At 40.7% G+C, this 25,514-nt stretch overlaps 1 protein-coding gene and 1 long non-coding RNA gene across 11 annotated transcripts in view; one reads left to right on the forward strand and one right to left on the reverse strand.

Annotated features, from left to right (window-relative positions):
- The window catches only part of SMYD3 (SET and MYND domain containing 3), a 758,748-nt gene that overhangs the window by 275,882 nt on the left and 457,352 nt on the right, over window positions 1–25,514 (reverse strand). The window lies entirely within an intron of this gene.
- On the forward strand, window positions 15,957–16,389 carry LOC126943734 (uncharacterized). The gene is made up of 4 exons (XR_007721834.1): window positions 15,957–16,033; window positions 16,072–16,149; window positions 16,188–16,265; window positions 16,304–16,389. It is a non-coding gene; the product is annotated as an uncharacterized LOC126943734 (long non-coding RNA).

Genomic DNA, 25,514 nt, shown 5'->3' on the forward strand with positions numbered 1-25,514 from the left:
GGGTTTCACTCTGCTGATTTTGCATTTACTACAAATTGAAGGTTTGTGAATCCTTTGTTGAGCAAGTCTATTAGCACCATTTGTCCAATAGCGTGTGTTCACTTCATGTGTCTGTTGTCGCATTTTGGTAATTATCATAATAATTCAAACTTTTTCACTGTTCTGTGTGGGATGGTTACCAGTGTTCTTTGACGTTACTGCTGTAATTGTTTGGGGGCACCATGAACGGTGCGCCTATGAGACAGTTAACTTCATCGATACATGTGTGCATTCTGACAGCTTCGCCAATTTCATTCCCGTCTCTCTCCCTCTCCTCAGGCCTCCATATCCCTGAGACACAGCAGCATTGAAATTAGCCCAGTCAGTAACCTCACAATGGCCCCTAAGTGTTCACGTGAAAGGAAGAGTTGCACGTCTCTCGCTGGGATCCAAGAGCTAGAAATGATGAAGCTCAGTGAGGAAGGCATGTCGAACACTAAGATCAACTGAAAGACACGCGTCCTGCACAAAACAGTCAGCCAAGTTGTGAATGCAAAAGAAACGTTCTTGAGGGAAATTAAAAGTGCTACTCCAGTGAACACACAAACAATAAGAAAGTGAGACAGACTTATCGCTGATACGGAGAAAGTTGGAGTGATCTGGACAGAAGATCAAATAAGCCACAACATTCCCTTAAGCCAAAGCCTAATCCAGAGGAAAGCCCTATTCTGCTTCAATTCTCTGAAGGCTGAGAGAGGTGAGAAAACGACAGAAGAAAAGGTGGAGAGTAGCAGGGGTTGGGTCATGAGGCTGAAGGAAAGAAGCCATCTCTGTAACATAAACTGCATGGTGAGGTGGCAGCAAGATATCGAGAAGATCTAGCTAAGACGACTGATGAGGGTGGCGACCCTGGAAAGCAGACTTTCAACGTAGATGAAACCGCCTTGTGCTAGGAAGAGATACCATCGAAGACTTCCGTAACTAGAGAAGAGGTCAATGCTTGGTTTCAAAACTTCAAAAGACAGAATGACTCTCTCGTCAGGGGCTAATGCCAGCTGGTGACTTTAAGTAGAAGCGAATGTTCATTTACCATTTAAAAAATCCTACAGCCCTTAAGAACTGTGGTAAATCTGTACTGCCCATGCTTGTCCATGGTAATAACAAAGCCCGGGTGACAGCATATCTGTTTATAAGCATAGCTCACTGAAGAGCTGAAGTCCACTCTTGTGACCTACTGCTCAGGAAAAAGATTTCTTTGAGAATGTTACTGTTGATTGACAATGCACCTGGTCATCCAAGAGCTCTGATGGAGACATATAAGAAGACGAATGCTGTTTTCTTGTCAACTAACACAAAATCCAGTCTGCAGCCCACGGGTCAAGGAGTAATTCAACTTTCAAGTCTTATTATTTAAGAAATACATTTTGTAAGACTATAGCTGCCATCAATATTGATTCTTCTGATGGATCTGGGGACAGTAAATTGAAACCCTCTTGGAAAGGATTCACTACTCCAGACACCATTAGGAACATTCATGCTTCATGGAAGGAGACCAAAATACCAACATTAACGAGAGGTTGGAAGGTCGATTCCAATGCTCATGGATGACTTTGAGGGGGTCAAGTCTGCAGTGAAGAAAGTAATCAGAAACGAAAAACAAGACATTACAACTGATACCACAGAAATACAAAGGATCATTAGAGACTGTTACGAACAACAATATTGACAATGCTGACAAACTGAAAAACCTAAAGGAAATAAATTCCTGGACATACATAACCTACCAAAATTGAATTAGGAAGAAGGAGAAAACCTGAAAAAATCAATAATGAGTACTGGAAGTCTTAGCCAGAGCAACCAGGCAAGAGAAAGAAATAAAGGGGATCCAAATAGGAAAAAAGGAAGTCAAATTGTCCCTCTTTGTGAATGACATGATCCTATATACAGAAAAACCTAAAGACTCCACCAAAAAAACTCTTTGAACTAATAAGTGAATTCAGTAAAGTTGAAAGATAAAAAATCAATATACAAAACTATACACCAATAACGAAGTAGTGAAAAAAGAAATTAAAAAAGCAATTCCACTTACAACAGCTACAAAAACCTAAATAAAATACCTACGAATAAATTCGTTGAAGGAGGAGCGAGAACTCTAGAAGGACAACTATGAAACACTGATGGTAGAAACTGAAGAGGATACAAATGGAGATGTCCCATGCTCATAAGTTGGAATAATTAATTTTGTTAAGATGACCATGTTACCCAAAGCAATCTACAGATTTAATATAATACCTGTCAAAATACCAAATCACACTCTTCACAGAAATATTCTTTTAAATCCTAAAATTTGTACGGAATTACAAAAGACCCTGAATAGCCAAAGCAATAATGAGCAAAAATAACGAAGCTGGAAGTATCACACTACACCTGACTTCAAAATATGCTACAAAGCTATAGTAGCCAAAACCACGTGTCACTGGTATAAAAACAAACACAGAGACCATTAGCACAGAACAGAGAACCTAGAAATAAACACACATATTTACAGCCAACCAATTGTAAAACATGTCAAGAAACCAGACTGAGGGAAGGACACCCTGCTCAATAAATGGTGTTGGGAAGATTGTACATCCAAAGCAGAAGAATGAAAGGAAACCATTATCACTATATACAAAAAAAAAACTCAAAATGAATTAAAGATTTGAACGTAAGACCCAAAACTATAAAACTACTAGAAGAAAACACTTCAGGACATTGGTCTAGGCAAATATTTTATGGCTAAGACCTCAAAAGTACAGCCAACAAAAATAGACAAATGGCACTATATTAAACTAAAAGGCTTTTGTACAGCAAAGAAAGCAATCAAGAGACTGAAGAGACAACCTGTAGAAGGAAATATTTGCAAATTATAAGTTCAGCAAGGAAATAATATCTGAAATATAATCCAATTAAAAAGTGGGCAAATGATACGAATAGAAATGTCTCAAAAGAAAATATACAGGCCGGGCACAGTGGCTCATGCCTGTAATCCCAGCACTTTGGGAGGCCAAGGCAGGTGGATTACCTGAGGTCAGGAGTTCGAGACCAACCTGGCCAACATGGTGAAACCCCATCTCTACTAAAAATACAAAAAATTAGCCAGGTGTGGTGACACACGCCTGTAATCCCAGCTACTTGGGAGGTTGAGGCAGGAGAATTGCTTGAGCCTGGGAGACGGAGGTTGCAGTGAGCTGAGATCACACCACTGCACTCCAGCCTGGCTGACAGAGTGAGACTCTGTCTCAAAAAAACAAACAAACAAAAAAACAAAAAAAAGAAAGAAAAAGAAAATATGCAAACGGCCAGCAAAAATATGAAAAAATGGGGTTCCAAGATGGCCAAATAGGAACAGCTCCAGACTACAGCTCCCAGCATGAGCGACACAGAAGACGGGTGATTTCTGCATTTCCAACTGAGGTCCTGGATTCTTCTCACTGGGGTATGTTGGACAGTGGGTGCAGCCCAGCAAGTGAGGGCCAAAGCAGGGTGAAGCATTGCCTCACCCAGGAAGTGCAAGGGGTCAGGGAATTCCCTTTTCTAGCCAAGGGAAACCGTGACACACAGCACCTGGAAAATCGGGTCACTCCCACCCTAATACTGCACTTTTCCAAGCATCTTAGCAAACGGCACACCAGGATATTATATCCCGCGCCAGGCTTGGAGGATCCCATGCCCACGAGGCCTCCCTCATTGCTAGCACAGCAGTCCGAGATCTAACTGCAAGGTGGCAGTGAGGTTGGGGGAGGGACATCCACCATTGCTGAGGCTTAAGTAGGTAAACAAAGCTGCTGGGAAGCTCGAACTGGGTGGAGCCCACTGCAGCTCACGGAGGCCTGCCTGCCTCTGCAGACTCCACCTCTGGGGACAGGGCATAGCCAAACAAAAGGCAGCAGAAACCTCTGCAGATTTAAATGTCCCTGTCTGACGGCTTTGAAGAGAGCAGTGGTTCTCTCAGCATGGAGTTTGAGATCTGAGAATGGACAGACTGCCTCCTCAAGTGGGTCCCTGACCCCCAAATAGCCTAACTGGGAGGCACCCCCTAGTAAGGGTAGACTGATACCTCACACAGCTGGGTACCCTCTGAGATGAAGCTTCCAGAGGAACAATCAGACAGCAACATTTGCTGTTCAGCAATATTCACTCTTCTGCAGCCTCCGCTGCTGACACCCAGGCAAATAGCGTCTGGAGTGGATCTCCAGCACAAACTCCAACAGACCTTCCGCTGAGGGTCCTGACTGTTAGAAGGAAAACTAACAAACAGAAAGGACATCCACACCAAAACCCCATCTGTACATCACCATCATCAAAGACCAAAGGTAGATAAAACCACAAAGATGGGGAAAAAACAGAGCAGAAAAGCTGAAAATTCTAAAATCAGACCACCTCTCCCCCTCCAAAGGAACACAGCTCCTCGCCAGCAACGGAACAAAGCTGGATGGAGAATGACTTTGATGAGTTGAGAGAAGAAGGTTTCAGATGATCAGACTTCTCCTGAACTAAAGGAGGAAGTTCGAACCCATCACAAAGAAGCTAAAAACCTTCAAAACAGAGTAGACAAATGGCTAACCAGAATAATCAGTGTAGAGAAGTCCTTAAATGACCTGATAGAACTGAAAAACATGGCACGAGAACCACGTGACAAATGCACAAGCTTCGGTAACCAATTTGATCAATTGGACGAAAGGGTATCAATGATTGAAGATCAAATGAATGAAATGAAGTGAGAGGAGAAGTTTAGAGAAAGAAGAGTAAAAAGAAACAAACAAAGTCTCCAACAAATATGGGACTATGTGAAAAGACCAAATCTACGTCTGATTGGTGTGCCTGAAAGTGACGGGGAGAATGGAACCATGCTGGAAAACACTCTGCAGGATATCATCCAGGAGAATTTCCCCAACCTAGTAGGGCAGGCCAACATTCAAATTTTGGAAATACAGAGAACACCACAAAGATACTCCTCAAGAAGAGCAACTCCAAGACACATAATTGTCAGAATCACTAAAGCTGAAATGAAGAACGAAATGTTAAGGGCAGCCAGAGAGAAAGGTCGAGCTACCCACAAAGGGAAGCCCATGAGACTAACAGCAGATCTCCCGGCAGAACCTCTACAAGCCAGAAGAGAGTGGGGGCCAATATTCAACATTCTTAAAGGAAAGAATTTTCAATCCAGAATTTCATATCCAGCCAAACTAAGTTTCACAAGTGAAGGAGAAATAAAATCCTTTACAGACAAGCAAATGCTGACAGATTTTGTTACCGCCAGGCCTGCCCTACGAGAGCACCTGAAGGAAGCACTAAACATGGAAAGGAACAACCTGTACCAGCCACTGCAAAAACATGCCAAAATGTAAAGACCATCGATGCTAGGAAGAAACCGCATCAACTAATGAGCAAAATTACCAGCTTACATCATAATGACAGGATCAAATTCACACATAACAATATTAACCTTAAATGTCAATGACTAAATGCTCCAGTTAAAACACACAGACTGGCAAATTGGATAAAGAGTCAAGACCCATCAGTGTGCTGTATTCAGGAGACCCATCTCACGTGCAGAGACACACATAGGCTCAAAATAGAGGGATGGAGGAAGATCTACCAAGCAAATGGAAAACAAAAAAAGGCAGGGGTTGCAATCCTAGTCTCTGATAAAACAGACTTTAAACCAACAAACATCAAAAGAGACAAAGAAGGCCATTACATAATGGTAAAGGGATCAATTCAACAAGAAGAGCTAACTATACTAAATATATATGCACCCAATACAGGAGCCCAATACAGGAGCACCCAGATTCATAAAGCAAGTCCTTAGAGACCTACAAAGAGACTTAGACTCCCACACAATAATAATGGGAGAATTTAACACCCCACTGTCAACATTAGACAGATCAACGAGACAGAAAGTTAAGAAGGATATCTAGGAATTGAACTCCGCTCTGCACCAAGCAGACCTAATAGACATCTACAGAAATCTCCACCCCAAATCAACAGAATATACATTCTTCTCAGCACCACATCACACTTATTCCAAAATTGACCACATAGTTGGAAGTAAAGCACTCCTCAGCAAATGTAAAAGAACAGAAATTATAACAAACTGTCTCTCAGACCACAGTGCAATCAAAGTAGAACTCAGGACTAAGAAACTCAATCAAAACCGCCCCATTACATGGAAACTGAACAACTTGCTCCTGAATGACTACTGGGTACATAATGAAATGAAGGCAGAAATAAAGATGTTCTTTGAAACCAATGAGAACAAAGATACAACATACCAGAATCTCTGGGACACATTTAAAGCAGTAAGTAGAGGGAAATGTATAGCATTAAATGCCCACAAGAGAAAGCAGGAAAGATCTAAAATTGACACCCTAACATCACAATGAAAAGAACTAGAGAAGCAAGAGCAAACACATTCAAAAGCTAGCAGAAGGCAAGAAATAACTAAGATCAGAGCAGAACTGAAGGAGATAGAGACACAAAAACCCTTCAAAAAATCAATGAATCCGGGAGCTGGTGTTTTGAAAAGATAAACAAAATTGATAGACCGCTAGCAAGACTAATAAAGAAGAAAGGAGAGAAGAATCAAATAGACGCAATAAAAAATGATAAAGGGGATATCACCACCGACTCCACAGAAATACAAACTACCAAACTACCATCAGAGAATACTATAAACACGTAAATTCCTGGACACATACATCCTCCCAAGACTAAACCAGGAAGAAGTTGAATCCCTGAACAGACCAATAACAGGCTCTAAATTGAGGCAATAATTAATAGCCTACCAACCAAAAAAAGTGCAGGACCAGACAGATTCACAGCCGAATTCTACCAGAGGTACAAGGAGGAGCTGGTATCATTCCTTCTGAAACTATTCTCATCAATAGAAAAAGAGGGAATGCTCCCTAACTTATTTTAGGAGGCCAACATCATCCTGATACCAAAGCCTGGCAGACACACAACAAAAAACGAGAATTTTAGACCAATATCCCTGATGAACATCAACGCAAAAATCCTCAATAAAATACTGGCAACCCGAATCTAGCAGCACATCAAAAAGCTTATCCACCATGCTCAAGTGGGCTTCATCCCTGGGATGCAAAGCTGGTTCAACATACACAAATCAATAAACAGAATGTAATCCAGCATATAAACAGAACCAAAGACAAAAGCCACATGATTATCTCAATAGATGCAGAAATGTCCTTCGATAAAATTCAACAGCGCTTCATGCTAAAAACTCTCAATAAATTCAGTATTGATGGAACGTATCTCAAAGTAGCAAGAGCTATTTATGACAAACCCACAGCCAATATCATACTGAATGGGCAAAAACTGGAAGCATTCCCTTTGAAAACTGGCACAAGACAGGGATGCCCTCTCTCACCACTCCTATTCAACACAGTGTGGGAAGTTCTGGCCAGGGCAATCAAGCAGGAGAAAGAAATAAAGGGTATTGAATTAGGAAAAGAGGAAGTCAAAGTGTCCCTATTTGCAGATGACATGATCGTATATTTAGAAAACCCCATCATCTCAGCCCAAAATCTCCTTAAGCTGATAAGCAACTTCAGCAAAGTCTCAGGATACAAAATCAATGTGCAAAAATCACAAGCATTCTTATACACCAGTAACAGACAAACAGAGCCAAATCATGAATGAACTCCCATTCACAATTGCTTCAAAGAGAGTAAAATACCTAGGAATCCAACGTACAAGGGATGTGAAGGACCTCTTCAAGGAGAACTACAAACCACTGCTCAACGAAATAAAAGAGGACACAAACAAATGGAGGAACATTCCATGCTCATGGATAGGAAGAATCAATATCATGAAAATGGCCATACTGCACAAGGTAATTTATAGATTCAATGTCATCCCCATCAAGCTACCAATGACTTTCTTCATAGAATTGGAAAAAACTACTTTAAAGTTCATATGGAACCAAAAAAGAGCCCACGTTGCCAAGACAATCCTAAGCCAAAAGAACAAAGCTGGAGGCATCACGCTACCTGACTTCAAACTATACTACAAGGCTACAGTAACCAAAACAGCATGGTACTGGTACCAAAACAGAGAGATAGACCAATGGAACAGAACAGAGCCCTCAGAAACAATACCACAAATCTACAACCATCTGATCTTTGACAAAAACAAGAAATGAGGAAAGGATTCCTTATTTAATAAATGATGCTGGGAAAACTGGCTAGCCATATGTAGAAAGCTGAAACTGGTTCCCTTACTTACACCTTATGCAAAAACTAATTAAAGATGGATTAGAGACTTAAATATTAGACCTAAAACCATAAAAACCCTAGAAGAAAACCTAGGCAATACCATTCAGGACATAGGCATGGGCAAGGACTTCATGTCTAAAACACCAAAAGCAATGGCAACAAAAACCAAAGTTGACAAATGTATCTAATTGAACTAAAGAGCTTCTGCACAGCAAAAGAAACTACCATCAGAGTGAACAGGCAACCTACACAATGGAACCTACAGATTGCAGAAAATTTTTGCAATCTACTCATCTGACAAAGGGCTAATATCCAGAATCTACAAAGAACTCAAACACATTTACAAGAAAAAAACAACCCCACCAAAAAGTGGGCAAAAGGTATGAACAGACACTTCTCAAAAGAAGACATTTATGCAGCCAACAGACACATGAAAAAATGTTCATCATCACCGGCCATCAGAGAAATGCAAATCAAAACCACAATGAGATACCATCTCAAACCAGTTAGAATGGCGATCATTAAAAAGTCAGGAAACCACAGGTGCTGGAGAGGATGTGGAGAAATAGGAACACTTTTACACTGTTGGTAGGACTGTAAACTAGTTCAACCATTGTGGAAGACAGTGTGGCGATTCCTCAAGGATCCAGAACTAGAAATACCATTTGACCCAGCTATCCCATTAATGGGTATATACACAAAGGATTATAAATCATGCTGCTATGAAGACACATGCACATATATGTTTATTGCGGCACTATTCACAATAGCAAAGACTTGGAACCAACCCAAACGTCCATCAGTGACAGACTGGATTAAGAAAATGTGGCACATATATACCATGGAATACTATGCAGCCATAAAAAAGGATGAATTCATGTCCTTTGTAGGGACATGGATGCAGCTGGAAACCATCATTCTCAGCAAACTATCGCAAGAACAGAAAACCAAACACCGCATGTTCTCACTCATAGCTGGAAATTCAACAATGAGATCACTTGGACACAGGAAGGGGAAGATCACACGCCTGTTGTGGGGTGGGGGGAGGGGGGAGGGATAGCATTAGGAGATACACTAATGTAAATGACGAGTTAATGGGTGCAGCACACCAACATGGCACATGTATACATATGTAACAAACCTGCACATTGTGCACATGTACCCTAGAACTTAAAGTATAATTTTAAAATATGAAAAAATGTTGGACATCACTAATCACCAGGGAAATACGAATCAAACTCATAATGAAATATCATCTTACCCAGTTCGGATGCTGGTGAAAATGCAGAGAAAAGGTGGGAACACTGTTGGTGGGAATGCAAACAGGTACAGCCACTATAGAAAACAGTATTGCATTTCCACAAGAAAACTAAAACAGAGCTACCATAGGATCCAGCAATCCCAGCACTGGGGTTTTTTTTTCCCCCCAAAAGAAAGGAAATCAAAGGGATACGTACACCCCAATGTGTATTGCAGCACTATTCACAATAGCTACGATACAGAATCAACCTAAATATCCATCAGTAGATATTTAACTCCATGAAACACATACAAGCAACACCACCTACTTCCAGGCATGAAATATTAACGGATAGAGCAAATACAGTATACAGACACGATGGAATACTACTCAGCCACAGAAAAGAATGGATCCTGTCATTTGCAGCAACAGGAATGAGCCTGAAGGACATTATGTTAAATGAAATATGTCAAGCACAGAAAAACAAATATCACATGTTCTGGCTCTTACGTGGGAGCAAAAAAGATGTTTTGCGTGCTCATCAGAGTAGAGCTTGTGGGTATTGGAGGCTGGGAAGTGGAAGAATGGGAGGGAGGTTGTTTGATGGATACAAAATTGCAGTTACATAGAGAGGACTGAGTTTGCCTGTTCTGCGGCATCGTATGGTGAATATGCTCAACCGTATTACATTTTCCAAAAAGTTGGAGAAGAGTATTTTTTCATGTTCACAACACAAATAAACGATAAATATTTGAGGTGATGGATATAGTAATCACTCTGATTTGATCATTACACATTATATACACATATGAAAATATCACTCTGCTTACCATAAATGTGTACAATTATTAGGTGTCAACTAAAAAGGAAAAGAGGAGTTGCACCATTGCCACACCTGTCACACAGAAGATCATAAATACACACCTGCACACAAACTATGGAATTTACCATGTATCATTGATGTCAGAGCCCTAAAAAGCCTTATTATGCCTCTTGACTACAGTTTTCAAACTTTTTTTGCAGTGGAACACTTACATCAAACAATGTTACGTAAATCCCAAAATAGAATCCCCCAATAATAGTGATCTCATGAAATCAAGGCCAGGCATATGGACGCGTTTAGTGGGGGTGCACGAGCATGCCTGTGCTTGTAGGCAGAGGACAGGGCTCCTTCCCCAAAACATTGTTTGAAAAATCACCGATATACTACAAGCTTCTTTTTCCCAGACAAACTTAATATGGAATCACCTGGCAGGCAAGGAAGTTGCTTATACAGAAAGTGAGGGCTATACACTAGACCTTTTATGTGTATGTTTCTAGCAATGTCTTATGACACCACTATATAGGGTTTTCATAGGAAATCACATAAAGAAAGGACCATTGATACGATAATCATTAAAATACATAATACTAAATGATCTTGGTAGCAAACTAGCTGTCAAGCAAAGAGGGATTATGGGCTTAACCAGACCAACTTCTGTAATCTTATTTACGTATTAAATATATATTAAATATCAAGATCAGAAACCAAATGAAGTATTAACTGGCAAATTCCATTATTACAATAGAAGTAACATTGATCCCTGGAATTAAAAATTATTTCAGATTAAAAAGAAGTTATGGGGCCGGGCACGGTGGCTCATGCCTGTAATCCCAGCACTTTGGGAGGCCGAGGCAGGTGGATCATGAGGTCAGGAGAGGAGACCATCCTGGCTAACACAGTGAAACCCCATCTCTACTAAAAATACAAAAATTAGCCGGGCATGGTGGCGGGCACCTGTAGTCCCAGCTACTTGGGAGGTGGAGGCAGGAGAATCACTTGAACCAGGGAGGTGGAGGATGCAGTGAGCAGAGATGGCACCACTGCACTCCAGCCTGGGCAACAGAACAAGACTCCATTTCAAAAAAAAAAAAGAAGTTACAGAAGAAGCTGACTTCAAAGGGTTTTACTGCTATGAAGATAAAATTAGGTTGGTTTCATTCTAGCTTTATTGTAGTCTACAGAGACTAAATTGAAATCAGCCATTTTAATTCAGAAACAATATTTAGGCTACAGAAAGCAGAGTGATACCCCCCCTGCCTTTGTTTAAAATCTCTGAAACAGAAGGGATATTTCCTGTAGCAGCATAAATTACACAGACTCTAAAGTTACGTTGAAAAGACCCTTACACCCTTGCAGCAATGTGCAATTTTGTGGTTGTAATTTTCTCAAACTGCTTAATAAAACCTTCTCCTTTTTATTAGAAAAAAAAAAAAAGGATACACAAAATACCAATAACTCCATAAAAGACAGACAAGTAAAATCACTCCACTTTCAGGTATGAAGTATTAATAATTAACTGTTGGTCAGGCAAACTGAGTTAGCACTCTTTTCCCACAGGACATCTTCCTGTCAAAATGTCACCCAGAAATAACCCTGCAGGTTACAGAAGGGGCTGCAATTCCCCACAGTGCATCTAATAACCATAAATGGCCTCAGAGTTTCAGTACCTGTCATGATCAGATCATCCAACACCTGGGAATCCCTCACTCTCCCCCGCCTCCATCCACATATTTGCCACTAACACACCAATAATTGATAGTATCTGCATTTCTGAGAATCGCCAGCCATGAGCAGCCAGCCCTAGCACTGAAGGAGAGACAGATGGCAACCAGACAGAACGGGATGGACAGCTCATATCAGAGTCCTGGATCTGCCCTTGATTCACTGCGCGACAACCTCCCATCAAAGATGGGATCATAAAGCTCAATGCCTTTGCATTCAAATGCAAGGAATCCTAATTTGATTATATCCACCATGAACTCCGGTGTCTCCTGTACTCATATTTTCTTTCTGCTCTTTTGAGGGAAAAAAATCATATACAATATTGTTACTATGAAATCATCTTCTCAGTTTTAGTGATTCAAGGTCAGGTGAAAACAGAACCTTCAGGTTCCATTCCAAACAGTGTTAACACGTAAAAGGTTATATACTTTGGCAGAGTCCTGATGGGAAAAGATGTAGTTTTGGAGAGCTCAGGCAGACATGGGATCAAGTGCTAGCTCCACTACTTAACTAGTTATGTAATTTTGGGCATGTGAACTACTCTGGGCTTTAATTTCCTCAAATGTATATAATAAGAAAGAAGAATGTTAAGTATGTATGCATTAGGGATCGCTGCAAGTTGCAGGCTAAACATGCTAAACACGCAACTACCATACAGTCGAGTAATTTGCCTTCCTGAGCATTCATCCCAAAGACATGAAAAACGTATGTTCCCATAAAACCTGTGCATGGATGTTTACAGCAACTTTATTTATAATAACAAAAAACTAGAAGCAACACAGATGTCCTTCAGAGGGTGAAAGGTTAAACTCTGGTCCAGCCACACCATGGAATACTACTTGGCAATTAAAAAACTAACTAGGGATGGGGCTGGGAGCAGTGGCTCACGCCTGTAATCCCAGCACTCCGGGAGGCCAAGATGGGCAGATCACAAGATCGAGACCATCCTGGCTAACACGATGAAACCTCGTCTCTACTAAAAATACAAAAATTAGCCGGGCGTGGCGGTGTCTGTAGTCCCAGCTACCGGGGAGGCTGAGGCAGGAGAATGGCGTGAACCCGGGAGGCGGAGGTTGCAGTGAGCCGAGATGGCACCACTGCACTGCAGCCTGGGGACAGAGCGAGACTCCATCTCAAAAAAAAAAAAAAAAAAAAAAAAAAAAAAAAAACTAACTAGGGATAAGGGCAATGACCTGGATAAATCTCTAAATGAAAAAAAAAAAAAACCAGAAAATACTGCATTTTCTATGTATATAACTTTCTTGAAATGGCAACATTAGAGAAAGGGAGTAGAGATCAGTGGCTCTACAGGTTAAAGAGCAGTTGGGATGGAAGGAAAGTGAGTGTATCTGGATGGAAGGAAAGTGAGTGCATCTGGATGGAAGGAAAGTGAATGTATCTGGATGGAAGGAAAGTGAATGTATCTGGATGGAAGGAAAGGGAGTGTATCTGGATATGAGGAAAGTGAATGAATCTGGATGGAAGGAAAGTGAGTGTATCTGGATGGAAGGAAAGTGAGTGTATCTGGATGGAAGGAAAGTGAATGTATCTGGATGTGAGGAAAGTGAATGTATCTGGATGGAAGGAAAGGAAGTGTATCTGGATGGAAGGAAAGTGAATGTATCTGGATGGAAGGAAAGGGAGTGTATCTGGATGGAAGGAAAGGGAGTGTATCTGGATGGAAGGAAAGTGAATGTATCTGGATGGAAGGAAAGGGAGTGTATCTGGATGGAAGGAAAGGGAGTGTATCTGGATGGAAGGAAAGTGAATGTATCTGGATGGAAGGAAAGGGAGTGTATCTGGATGGAAGGAAAGGGAGTGTATCCGGATGGAAGGAAAGGGAGTGTATCCGGATGGAAGGAAAGGGAGTGTATCTGGATGGAAGGAAAGGGAATGTATCTGGATGGAAGGAAAGGGAGTGTATCTGGATGGAAGGAAAGGGAGTGTATCTGGATGGAAGGAAAGGGAGTGTATCTGGATGGAAGGAAAGGGAGTGTATCTGGATGGAAGGAAAGGGAGTGTATCTGGATGGAAGGAAAGTGAGTGTATCTGGATGGAAGGAAAGTGAGTGTATCTGGATGTGAGGAAAGGGAGTGTATCTGGATGGAAGGAAAGGGAGTGTATCTGGATGGAAGGAAAGGGAGTGTATCTGGATGGAAGGAAAGGGAGTGTATTTGGATGGAAGGAAAGTGAGTGTATCTGGATGTGAGGAAAGTGAGTGTATCTGGATGGGAGGAAAGTGAGTGTATCTGGATGGGAGGAAAGGGAGTGTATCTGGATGGAAGGAAAGGGAGTGTATCTGGATGGAAGGAAAGTGAGTGTATCTGGATGGAAGGAAAGTGAGTGTATTTGGATGGAAGGAAAGTGAGTGTATCTGGATGGGAGGAAAGTGAGTGTATCTGGATGGGAGGAAAGTGAGTGTATCTGGATGGAAGGAAAGTGAGTGTATCTGGATGGAAGGAAAGTGAGTGTATCTGGAAGGAAGGAAAGTGAATGTATCTGGATGGAAGGAAAGTGAATGTGTCTGGATGGAAGGAAAGTGAGTGTATCTGGATGTGAGGAAAGTGAATGTATCTGGAGGTGAGGAACGGGAATGTATCTGGATGTGAGGAAAGGGAATGTATCTATAAAAGGGCAACAGGAGGAATTCTTGTGATGATGGAAATGCCCCGTTTCTTGACCATATCAAATGTCAAAATGTCAATGTTCTGGCCAGGCGCAGGGGCTCACACCTGTAATCCCAGGACTTTGGGAGGCTGAGGCAGGCGGATCACTTGAGGTCAGGAGTTCAAGATCAGCCTGGCCAACCATGGTGAAACCCCGTCTCTATTAAAAATACAAAAATGAGCTGGGCATGGTGGCGGGCACCTGTAATCCCACCTACTTGTGAGGCTGAGGCAGAAGAATCACTTGAACCCAGGAGGCGGAGCTTGCAGTGAGCCGAGATCGCACTACTGCACTCCAGTCTGCGTGACAGAGCAAGATTCTGCCTCAAAAAAAAAACTAATTAATTAATTTAAAAATAAATTTAAAAATTTTTAAATTTATTTTATGTTCTGGTTTTGATAGTTTTACAGTTTTGCAAGATGTTGCTATCTGAGGAAACTAGATAAAGATCGCAAAGTTCTCTCTGTATTCTATCTTACAACTGCATATGAATCTATATCTCAAAAATAAAAGGTTTACTTCAAAGAAATTAAAACAATCATATTTCAGAGTATCACTGCAAAGATTAAATATATGGAATGGAGCAATAATTTAAAAATTATTACATATATGAAAAATTGCCTAGCACAGACAGTTCTTGGCAATAACAGAATCTCATTAGATGTTCATTTCTTTCCTCTAAGAAGTTGTACATAGAATGCGTCCTAGTAGATTTTTATTCGTGGATCAAATGAAAACATAGCTCCATGAAAAGGGTCTGATCATAATAGACACACTTTTTAGTACATTTAGCCTTTTTTTCCCTATGAATCTAAACTTTGGAGAAGTATTATTTCACACTAAATAACATCCATATTCCTACAGCAAAACTGTACAACTCAGATACCAACTAATTTCTTCCACCAAAAAATCTGAGTAGTGGAGCAGGTAGTAGGAGATTATGATTCAGGTGGTTAAGAGTCACAGTCAGAAGAGATGAATCAAGGCCAAAAATTAATTGGCATATGCTCTTTTACAGACAATGAAGAAAGACATGAAAAGAATAAAGCTTGGTTTCACGTGCTCAAGAGTTCACACCTAGTTAAGACAGGAAAAGTCTCATATATGAAGACTCAGAGAACAAGTGGAGAACAGACCATCAGTGCAAAAAGTCTGCAGAAGAGGGAGGTGGGCAAGGCTGGGGGCAAATGAGTGCAGAAGAGGGAGGTGGGCAAGGCTGGGGGCAAATGAGTGCAGAAGAGGGAGGTGGGCAAGGCTGGGGGCAAATGAGTGCAGAAGAGGGAGGTGGGCAAGGCTGGGGGCAAATGAGTGCAGAAGAGGGAGGTGGGCAAGGCTGGAGGAAATGAGTGCAGAAGAGGGAGGTGGGCAAGGCTGGGGGCAAATGAGTGCAGAAGAGGGAGGTGGGCAAGGCTGGGGGCAAATGAGTGCAGAAGAGGGAGGTGGGCAAGGCTGGAGGAAATGAGTGCAGAAGAGGGAGGTGGGCAAGGCTGGGGGCAAATGAGTGCAGAAGAGGGAGGTGGGCAAGGCTGGGGGCAAATGAGTGCAGAAGAGGGAGGTGGGCAAGGCTGGAGGAAATGAGTGCAGAAGAGGGAGGTGGGCAAGGCTGGGGGCAAATGAGGGAATTGGGGGCTGCTGGCTCCACACAGTACCATCAGACTGTGTGAAGAACTGTTGGCAAATGCATGACCTTGGCCTTCTGAAAGGTTACGGCAAACCTTAGTACTTTGCCAGGGTTGCAATGTAATCCCACCTTTCCCAACCATCCCCTGCTGCCAGATCCCTGCCGCACAGATTTGCTTGTATCAAGCTCCTGGTTACTTTATAAGTGAGGGAAGACAAAATACAGACACACAGACACCTCCCTCCCCCAATATAGGCACACGGTATGAAGAATCATAGTGCTCTGGCCTCAAAAATAAAATTAGGAGCAAAGTCTGTGGCAGAACAAACGTCCCCCCAGCCTCCCACCCTCAGGAGACATAATCACCCGGGAGGCCCTGTTTAAACTCAATTCTAAGTTAAGGCCTGAAAGGATCCACACACTGTCCAACTCTTTTTCATGCCACAATGAATATAGTAAACATTTCTTTGTTTCAGCAATCAGAACCTGGCAATTTGCTATGTCAACCCCCATCCCACAGCCACATGTATGAAGAACATATGCTTTCAGAATGGCGTTTGTGATCTAAATGCCATCTTGTTACAAGCCTCCCAGCTAGGAGTGTTCCCTGTAAGCCGCTGTTTCTGCGTTGAAGTAAATGGAAAGGAAGGAGGGTCACAGCCCTGCAGCACATTTCCCAGGATGACTGCTGTGCCACTCACGAAATGAGCCTTTTGACGGACTCCCACAGCAGGACAGGACTGTTGTTTCACGAGGTGAGCTACCGGCAGACAGATGTATCCGAATGGCATTAATTGGAATGTCTTGTCACAGGATAGCAGAATTTCAATTTCTCTGTGGATACCTGCGCGCTACACATGGTATCTGGCAGGTGTAAGAACCTCATCTCTGATTGCCTATATTCCCAATCTCTTTTCTTTGCCTATTTTCATGCTGCAAAGCAATTATGGCTGAAAATCAGTCTGCAACATGCGCTCATCCATATTCAATTCTTTCCACTTCAGGCAAATCTTGCCCGGAAAAAAAATAATAATAATAAAAGAGACAGACTTAGAAATCCAGATTTGTCTTATATTTTGATCCTCTGATTGTCCAAATGTTTACTTGCTGACAATCCACAATTTTCTGCACATCAAAATAAATATTCAAAAGATGCAGCTCTAAACAACTAAAGCATGTACCTGTCTTAAGTGAAAAGGAGGGATGACACACCTACAAAACTTTCAATAAATCGAACCAACAGATGGGAGCAGCCAGAATTAGTTGAAAGTGCAAATGACAGAGCATTTAAAAAATATACAGTGTCATTGATTTTAAGTATGTTGAAGAAAAAAATTTAAGAAACAGTACCTGGGACTTATACCAACAGGCCACGGTTAAAACTGGGCTGAAGAGGAAACAGGGCTTCCTCATGGAAGCCATTCGAGTTACCACTTCACATGGGATTTGCCGATCAGCTTCGCAGATCTTATTCGATAGTTATTGAAAGCCACAGGCAGGGACTAGAATTTTGAGCTGTTTCTCAAATTTTCAGATGAAAGCTGTTTACCTGGCCCATAAGATGATTTTAAACTTATTTTAATCAGTATTCAAAAGACACAACAGGATGACCACGCCGCCATCCACCCCGGCAGTCTCCTTCCCCAGAGGCATCTGATTTCATCATTTCTTGGGATTTTATTTTACACATATACAAGAAAATGTTTTCTGTCTTCCTATTCTTCATTTTTACACAAATAACCATATACTATACATCCTATTTTATTTTCTCTGTACTCTTTTTTTTTTCTTTATCATCATTTAGTTATAAAAGTCAAAATGGAGACAAATTCTCTGTACTCTTAATGGCGTAACTTAGTGCTGATTTCCTGAGGGGACACAAAGAGCTTCTTCATCCTTTTTTATGGCTTCAGAGTATTCCCTTGAATGGATGGAGCATAATTTATGTAACCAGTTCCCTACAGATGGACATTTAGGTTCTCTCCATTCTATTCCTATTACAAATAAGGTTGCAATAAATAACCTTACACATAGGTAATTTCATGTATTAGCTAAAGTATCTGTGGGATAAATTCCTATAAATGTAATTGCTGAGTCAGAGATATATGCATTTATAATTTTGAAAGATATTACCTTCATATATACATTATCTGTATCTTTATAGTACCTGTTTCCCTATACCCTTGCCAATACAAGGTGTTAACATCCTGCTGTTTGCCAATCTGATAGGTTAAAAGTGACATTTCAGTATCATATTCATTTGCGCTGCTCTGATTATGAATGAGTTGAGGAGCTTTTCATCTGTGTCCTAGGAAGCTGACCCCTGAGGACAGCATTACCTGGACTTCCTCCTCTGATAACTTCTGGGAGGCACTAGCAGGAGGTTAGCAAGTGGAAGGAGAGAGATCTTTCCCATGTCCATCCTGCTTCAAGGACGTATTTCTCACAGCGGCCACATCCTCCATGACGACAGCCTTCTTCGGATGACCCATCTGCTCCGCTCCGGCAAGGCCGTTCTCTCTCTTTGTACCTGCCTTCATTCCCAGGGATAGTAATAGCTTTCCGCATCTGCTGGCCTCTGAGTGTCACACCATTCCTTGCTTGTCCCCAGAATCCTGCCCTCACCTCTGTACGTTGCCCCATTTGTGGAGAAATCTGTTTGTTATTGCTTTGTTTTCCTGAGACACTAAGAAGCATACCTCCTGCCATTTTTCTACCGGTTTGTTGGTCTTTTCATATTGATTTGTCATTGTAGCAACTCATTATTCACCAGAGCAAGAGTTGGCAAACTTTTCTGTGAAGTGCCAAATAATAAATATTGTTGGTTTTGTGGACCATAAGGTCCCTGTTGCAGCTACTCAATTCTGCCACCACAGGGTGAAAGCAGCCACAAACAATATGCAGAAATGAGTGTGGCTGTGTTCTAATAAAACTCGATTCATAAAAACAGGCAGCAGGCCAGATATGGGCCTTGGGCTGTAGTTTCCAACCCCAGCATTAGGGAAATTATCTTTTCTCTGAGATATAAGCTGCAACTATTTTTCTCCCAGCTTAGTTTTTTACTTGTCTCATAGTGGCTTTGCTATGCAGAGTCTTAAAGATCTTTTATTTAACATGGTGGAATTTATCTGTAATTTATGGCTTCTAGTTTTTATGTCAGATGGAAATCAAAGAGTTAGTAAAACCACAAGAAAGTCAAAGAAGAAAGACTGCACCTTAAGCTAGTCAGCCCGTGCTACCACCAAGAGTCTTCTCAATGAGACAACTACTCACCCTTCTAAGACAGAATTATCAAACACTCTTTCTTAAAAAGCAAATAAACAAATGAAAAGTTTCGACGGAAGGCTGAGACACAAAATGGAGCGAGCATCCTGGTAGAAGCCAGGAAGTACCGATCCACGAGGTGCCTCGGGTACCTCTCAGGCCACTGTATTCTAGACGTTATAAAACACTTCTCTACACAAATACGAATACTAGCCAAAGAAAATTAGAAAAGTGTTTTCTAGGTGATCGCCATATAAAAATTCAGCAAATCGTCCATTCTATCAGGCTTTGCCTAGCTCCAACATCTCTCCTATATCGGTGACACGGTGGCATCTGTTAGGGTTCTGATCACTGGGGCATCTCTCAGGGTTTCCACTTCATACCCGTACTTCTGTTCCTACATGGGTGTGCTCCAGGGTCTAAAGGGTCTTAGCCTTCGTTTGTAATGAATTTAGGTTTTACATTCTATAAATTAAAAAGAAATATCTTTATGGAATTTTTTTAAGTAGAAACAGGGAAAGTAAAATGTTGCCAATTAAAATACACATTATTTGCATAAACTAGGCAAGACTTTTAGGAAAAAACCACTGGGGAAAGGATGCGAAAAAGAACAAACAATAAACAAGAATTGGCCTTTCAAGTCTCTACCAGAGTTTAATATTTTAAAGTCACAATTGCCTTTCCTTGCTTTCTCCTACCATAGAGAAGCAGACACAGTTATAAGTGAAGCAACAAAACACAGACTGTGGCAATTTTGAGGTTTCAGCATGGATTTGCATCCTAAAAAATACAAATAGCCATGTGTAATAACAATTTAAAATCTCTCTTGTTGAATTATAAAAATTATCCTGGCAATTGTAGTTGGTTGATCTGTCCTGACCACAACAAAGTTATTCATCTGTATATGCTCTCATCCCCATATACGTGCATATTGAGACGTGTATTTTATTTATATGTTCATCCAGAAGTAAACATAGGTATATGCAGATATACACCCACCACACTTCACTATACTGTCTACAACATGCATATTAGAAAATGTGTATTTTCCGAAACCAACATATAAAACCAAAGTGGCAAAGGCTTTGGGGAATAAGAAAGACATAGCTCGGTAATAAGTCTAACATCTATGAATGATCTGTAGCAGCCTTTGAAATGTGCTGTATCCCTCAAACTGATACTACAGACTGAGATTTCATGTCTCCATTTACACGAATTGATTCAATAAATTCTACTAAGCGCCAATGTGTAAGACTTATAGCATGTGAGATTAAAAGAGGAGGAGTAATGGACAACAGTTTAGTTGAGCCACAAGATGACAAACATGAGTTACATGGTAGTAAGGAGGGGAGAACCATCCAGAGAAAAGCTGTGGAAAGGAGTTTTCTCGATTGATTAGGTCATGCTGTAATGGAGGCAAGGTCGCAGGTTCAGTCCTCTCTTTGCCAATTACCTTAATTGTATTTCAAAGACACAGACCAGGCCCAACAGTTCTCAACATCTTGCCACTAGATGGAAAGGGATATGAGAAGAAGAGCGGCTGAGCCCAAGTTGATTTCAAGTACTAGAAAAGTAACAACATTAATCCAGCATGGATTAGTACCATTGTCCTCGCATAAGTTACGGTTTACGTCCAACATGATCTTTAATCATAATTTGTATTCCTAGATGAAACTACCAATAAAAATTGCTACTTGCATATTTCCTGGGCCGTCATGAGGTACTCCGAAACACTTTTTCTAACAGTCTCCACCACCACATTGGTTTTATTGCGTTCACTTCATAGTTGAGAAAATGACAGATTCAAAAAGATTCAGCGATTTCTTCAAGGTCTTGTGACTGCTAAGTCACATGTTGAGGATGGGACCCCAAGTCCACTTGATTTGAATGCCCCAAATCCTCTAACTGCAGAAAGCTTCAAGTTATCTGCGTGTTCCGGAATGCACAGCTACAAAGAAAAGCTAGTATTTCCCTCTAAATTCTATCTTTAAATAGCTCATCATTTGAATGTGTAACACTCCCCAGCGGTACAAACACTTCTAAGATGTTTCTCTGGATTCACAGATATATACTAAATATTTTAAGAATGGAGAAGAACTTAGATTGGAAACAAATTAATAATGACAAGAAAAAACCTGTGGAGGAAAATCCATGGGAACGTATCAGAATAGAACTGTAAGTCAAAAGCCACATACTCGGGATTTGTAAAAATTCCTAACTGCAGATTAAGCAATGAGGAGCTCGGTACCTTCAACAGGTTCACACTCCACGCCACGGAGCAGTCCGTGGCAGTGTCTGCTCTTCGCGAATACTGTTCAATTATCTACCTCCACGTAAGGACTTCACATTATTCGTGAACCGATTCTAACACAGGAACCTCGTATGATGTCTTAAGTTCGGAATATTTCTCCCCGATCACCCCACAAGAAATCAGAGCTGCATTCATCAATCATTCTCTTTTATGGTTTTCTTTGTATAGAACCACTTTGCACCCTTTTTGGTAAGTTACCTCCTTCTTGATCTTCAAGACTAAACCCAACACACACTTCGAAGGCTTCCTGAACCCATTCTAGTATGGCTGCCCTGTTTTGTCTTCCCCCAACCCCAGGAACCCTGTATTTACCTTCAACAAAGCTTTGACCGCACATTCTCTGCTATGTTTTTTACTGGAGATTAATTTTTTTACTAATTTCGTGGAGGCTATTTCCAGGGACTCTGAATAGTGCCTACTCTTAGTAAATACTTAATATACAGTTAGGCATAAACGAAAACTGGAACGGTCCGAGTGGCCTAACACGATTTCCAGAAAACACTGGGAAATGTTTCTGTCTCTTTTCTTCAGCCATTGTCACTGCTTCTTTACCCCCACCTCCATCTACACATAAACAAACACATGCGAGCACCTGCACATAAGTATGCACGTGTACACACACACATATCGTCGATTATTCCCTGGATTAACTCTGCTTCATCTACTACCTTTCGTGTAAAAAAAAGACAAAGGAAGAAGTTTAAGAATTTGTGATATTCACAAAAAAATCACATAATCTGCCAAAGTCTCATCAAGCATTGCTTTTATTCAAACTAATATTTATTGAGCACATACTACTATGTAAAGCACTAGAAGCAAATCAATTCAAACGCTCATATATTCTGAACACAAAATGCTCGAACACCCACTACAGACGTTCAGAAAGATCCAAAAAAGCAAAATTAAGCGCTGCCCATATTTAAAATAGATCTTGAGATAGAACCAACACTACCAAAACAAGACGACTATTTTAAGATGAGGAAAAGCTGGGAACACAGGAAATAATCCCGTGGAATATGAGTGTGGCTCTCAGCCTTTGGACAGATCATGGGAAAAAAAAACAAACACACGTGGTCTCCTGCAGGGCACAGGTTCGTGGTGAAGAATCAGTGGTGACTTCGAGCGAGATACCAGATGATAATTTGATAAATGCAGTTTACCTTTAAAATCTGATTAAACAGCATTTATGATGAACATGCTTAGCCAGTGATGAATAATACGTGCAGTAAAGCACAATAGAAAGTAATTGTCTGAGGAGGTAGTTGTGCCCTGGCAGCTTCCCAAAGCTCTCACAGGGTGCCTTCCCCCTCCTCCCAAACACTGGAGTTAGAGGCAGAGCTCTGCCAGAGGCGAAAGCCTGGCTACAGACAGTGGACTGGATAATGATTCACACCAACACTTTCTGGGATCTCCAGGTAAAGGGAAGCCTGTGCGTACAATCACCTTTAGGAATATTCAGGACTAGCTCTAACTGCTGCAGAGTCCGCACGTGGTTCCTGGGGCAGTTTATTTTTCTCTCACACCTCAGTGAAGTTATTTCACAGCCTCTGTAGTCTAAGATTTCAATTTTTAAAATGGGGAGAAATCATTCCACAAAATATTATATATTCCAGTTTTCCTCTAATTCAACAGTTCTATAAATAAAGACCTAACCTGAACTGATGCACAGTGTATTTTTCTAAATTTAGAGGAGTTTTTTGTACCCAAAAAAAAAAAAAATTCATTACCTTGATTTAGTTCTCAGTGCAAATTACAGTGATGCCTGGTTCAATTTATAGAAAATAGTTTAAACAAGTCCATGTCCATACACACCAAAATAACATGTTCTGGGTAAGATCCACAGTTGTTCATACAGTAAACATGAGAACGCATGTAAAATGGAGATATTGTATGATGTCTATTTTACCTTCAGAGAAATGTGCACAGTGGTTAATAATGATGCCAGTATAAGAAATTGCACATAAATGGGTTGTTTGGGGAAGAAATTTTGTAGGTACATAAAACCAGAACTAATATACATCAGTCAGACTCTGTCTCATGCTTGGCAGAGATCCTAGAGGTCACTGGTCACTGAGAAAAAAATAGTTACAAACTGATTTCCAGCCCAGTTAGCAGTTTTACCAGAACTCTTTATTTTGATCAAGGCTGCAGAAGAGAGGTAATGAGGTCCCATATGTATAGGTGTACAACAAATTAGGTCAATAAATAAGTCTATTAAAAATATTTAAATAGGAAAGGTAAAAATGACTTAAACATGATAAGAACAATTTAGCAAAATTCAATAGCAAACTTAATGCTAAGTGGTGAAGTATTAAAGCCATTTTTTATTAAAATGACAAACTGGACTAGGATAACTATTATTGACTCTTTTTAAAATATTGCTTTAAGAGAATAAAATACCTAGGAATCAAACTTACAAGGGATGTGAAGGACCTCTTCAAGGAGAACTACAAACCACTGCTCAACGAAATAAAAGAGGACACGAACAAATGAAAGATCATTCCAGATCATGGATAGGAAGAATCAATATCATGAAAATGGCCATACTGCCCAAGGTAATTCATAGATTCAATGCCACCCCCATTAAGCTACCAATGACTTTCTTCACAGAATTGGAAAAAACTACTTTAAAGTTCATATGGAACCAAAAAAGAGCCCGCCTTGCCAAGACAATGCTAAGCCAAAAGAACAAAGCTGGAGGCATATGTTACCTGACTTCAAACTATACTACAAGGCTACAGTAACCAAAACAGCATGGTACTGGTACCAAAACAGAGAGATAGACCAATGGAACAGAACAGAACCCTCAGAAATAATGCCACACATCTACAACCATCTGATCTTTGACAAACCTGACAAAAACAAGAAATGTGGAAAGGATTCCCTATTTAATAAATGGTGCTGGGAAAACTGGCTAGCCATATGTAGAAAGCTGAAACTGGATCCCTTCCTTACACCTTATACAAAAATTAAGTCAAGATAGATTAAAGATTTAAATGTTAGACCTAAAACCATAAAAACCCTAGAAGAAAACCTAGGCAATACCATTCAGGACATAGGCATGGGCAAGGACTTCATGTCTAAAATACCAAAAGCAATGGCAACAAAAACCAAAGTTGACAAATGTGATATAATTAAACTAAAAGGCTTCTGCACAGCAAAAGAAACTACCATCAGAGTGAACAGGCAACCTACAGAATGGAAGAAAATTTTTGCAATCTATTCATCTGACAAAGGGCTAATATCCAGAATCTACAAGGAACTTAAACAAATTTACAAGAAAAAATCAAACAACCCCATCAAAAAGTGGGTGAAGGATATGAACAGACACTTCTCAAAAGAAGACATTTATGCAGCCAACAGACACATGAAAAAACGCTCATCATCACTGGCCATCAGAGAAATGCAAATCAAAACCACAATGAGATACCATCTCACACCAGTTAGAATGGTGATCATTAAAAAGTCAGGAAACAACAGGTGCTGGAGAGGACGTGGAGAAATAGGAACACTTTCACACTGTTGGTGGGACTGTAAATTAGTTCAACCATTGTGGAAAACAGTGTGGCGATTCCTCAAGGATCTAGAACTAGAAATACCATTTGACC

The sequence above is a fragment of the Macaca thibetana genome, chromosome 1 (assembly GCF_024542745.1).
Source record: "Macaca thibetana thibetana isolate TM-01 chromosome 1, ASM2454274v1, whole genome shotgun sequence".
NCBI lineage: Eukaryota > Metazoa > Chordata > Mammalia > Primates > Cercopithecidae > Macaca > Macaca thibetana.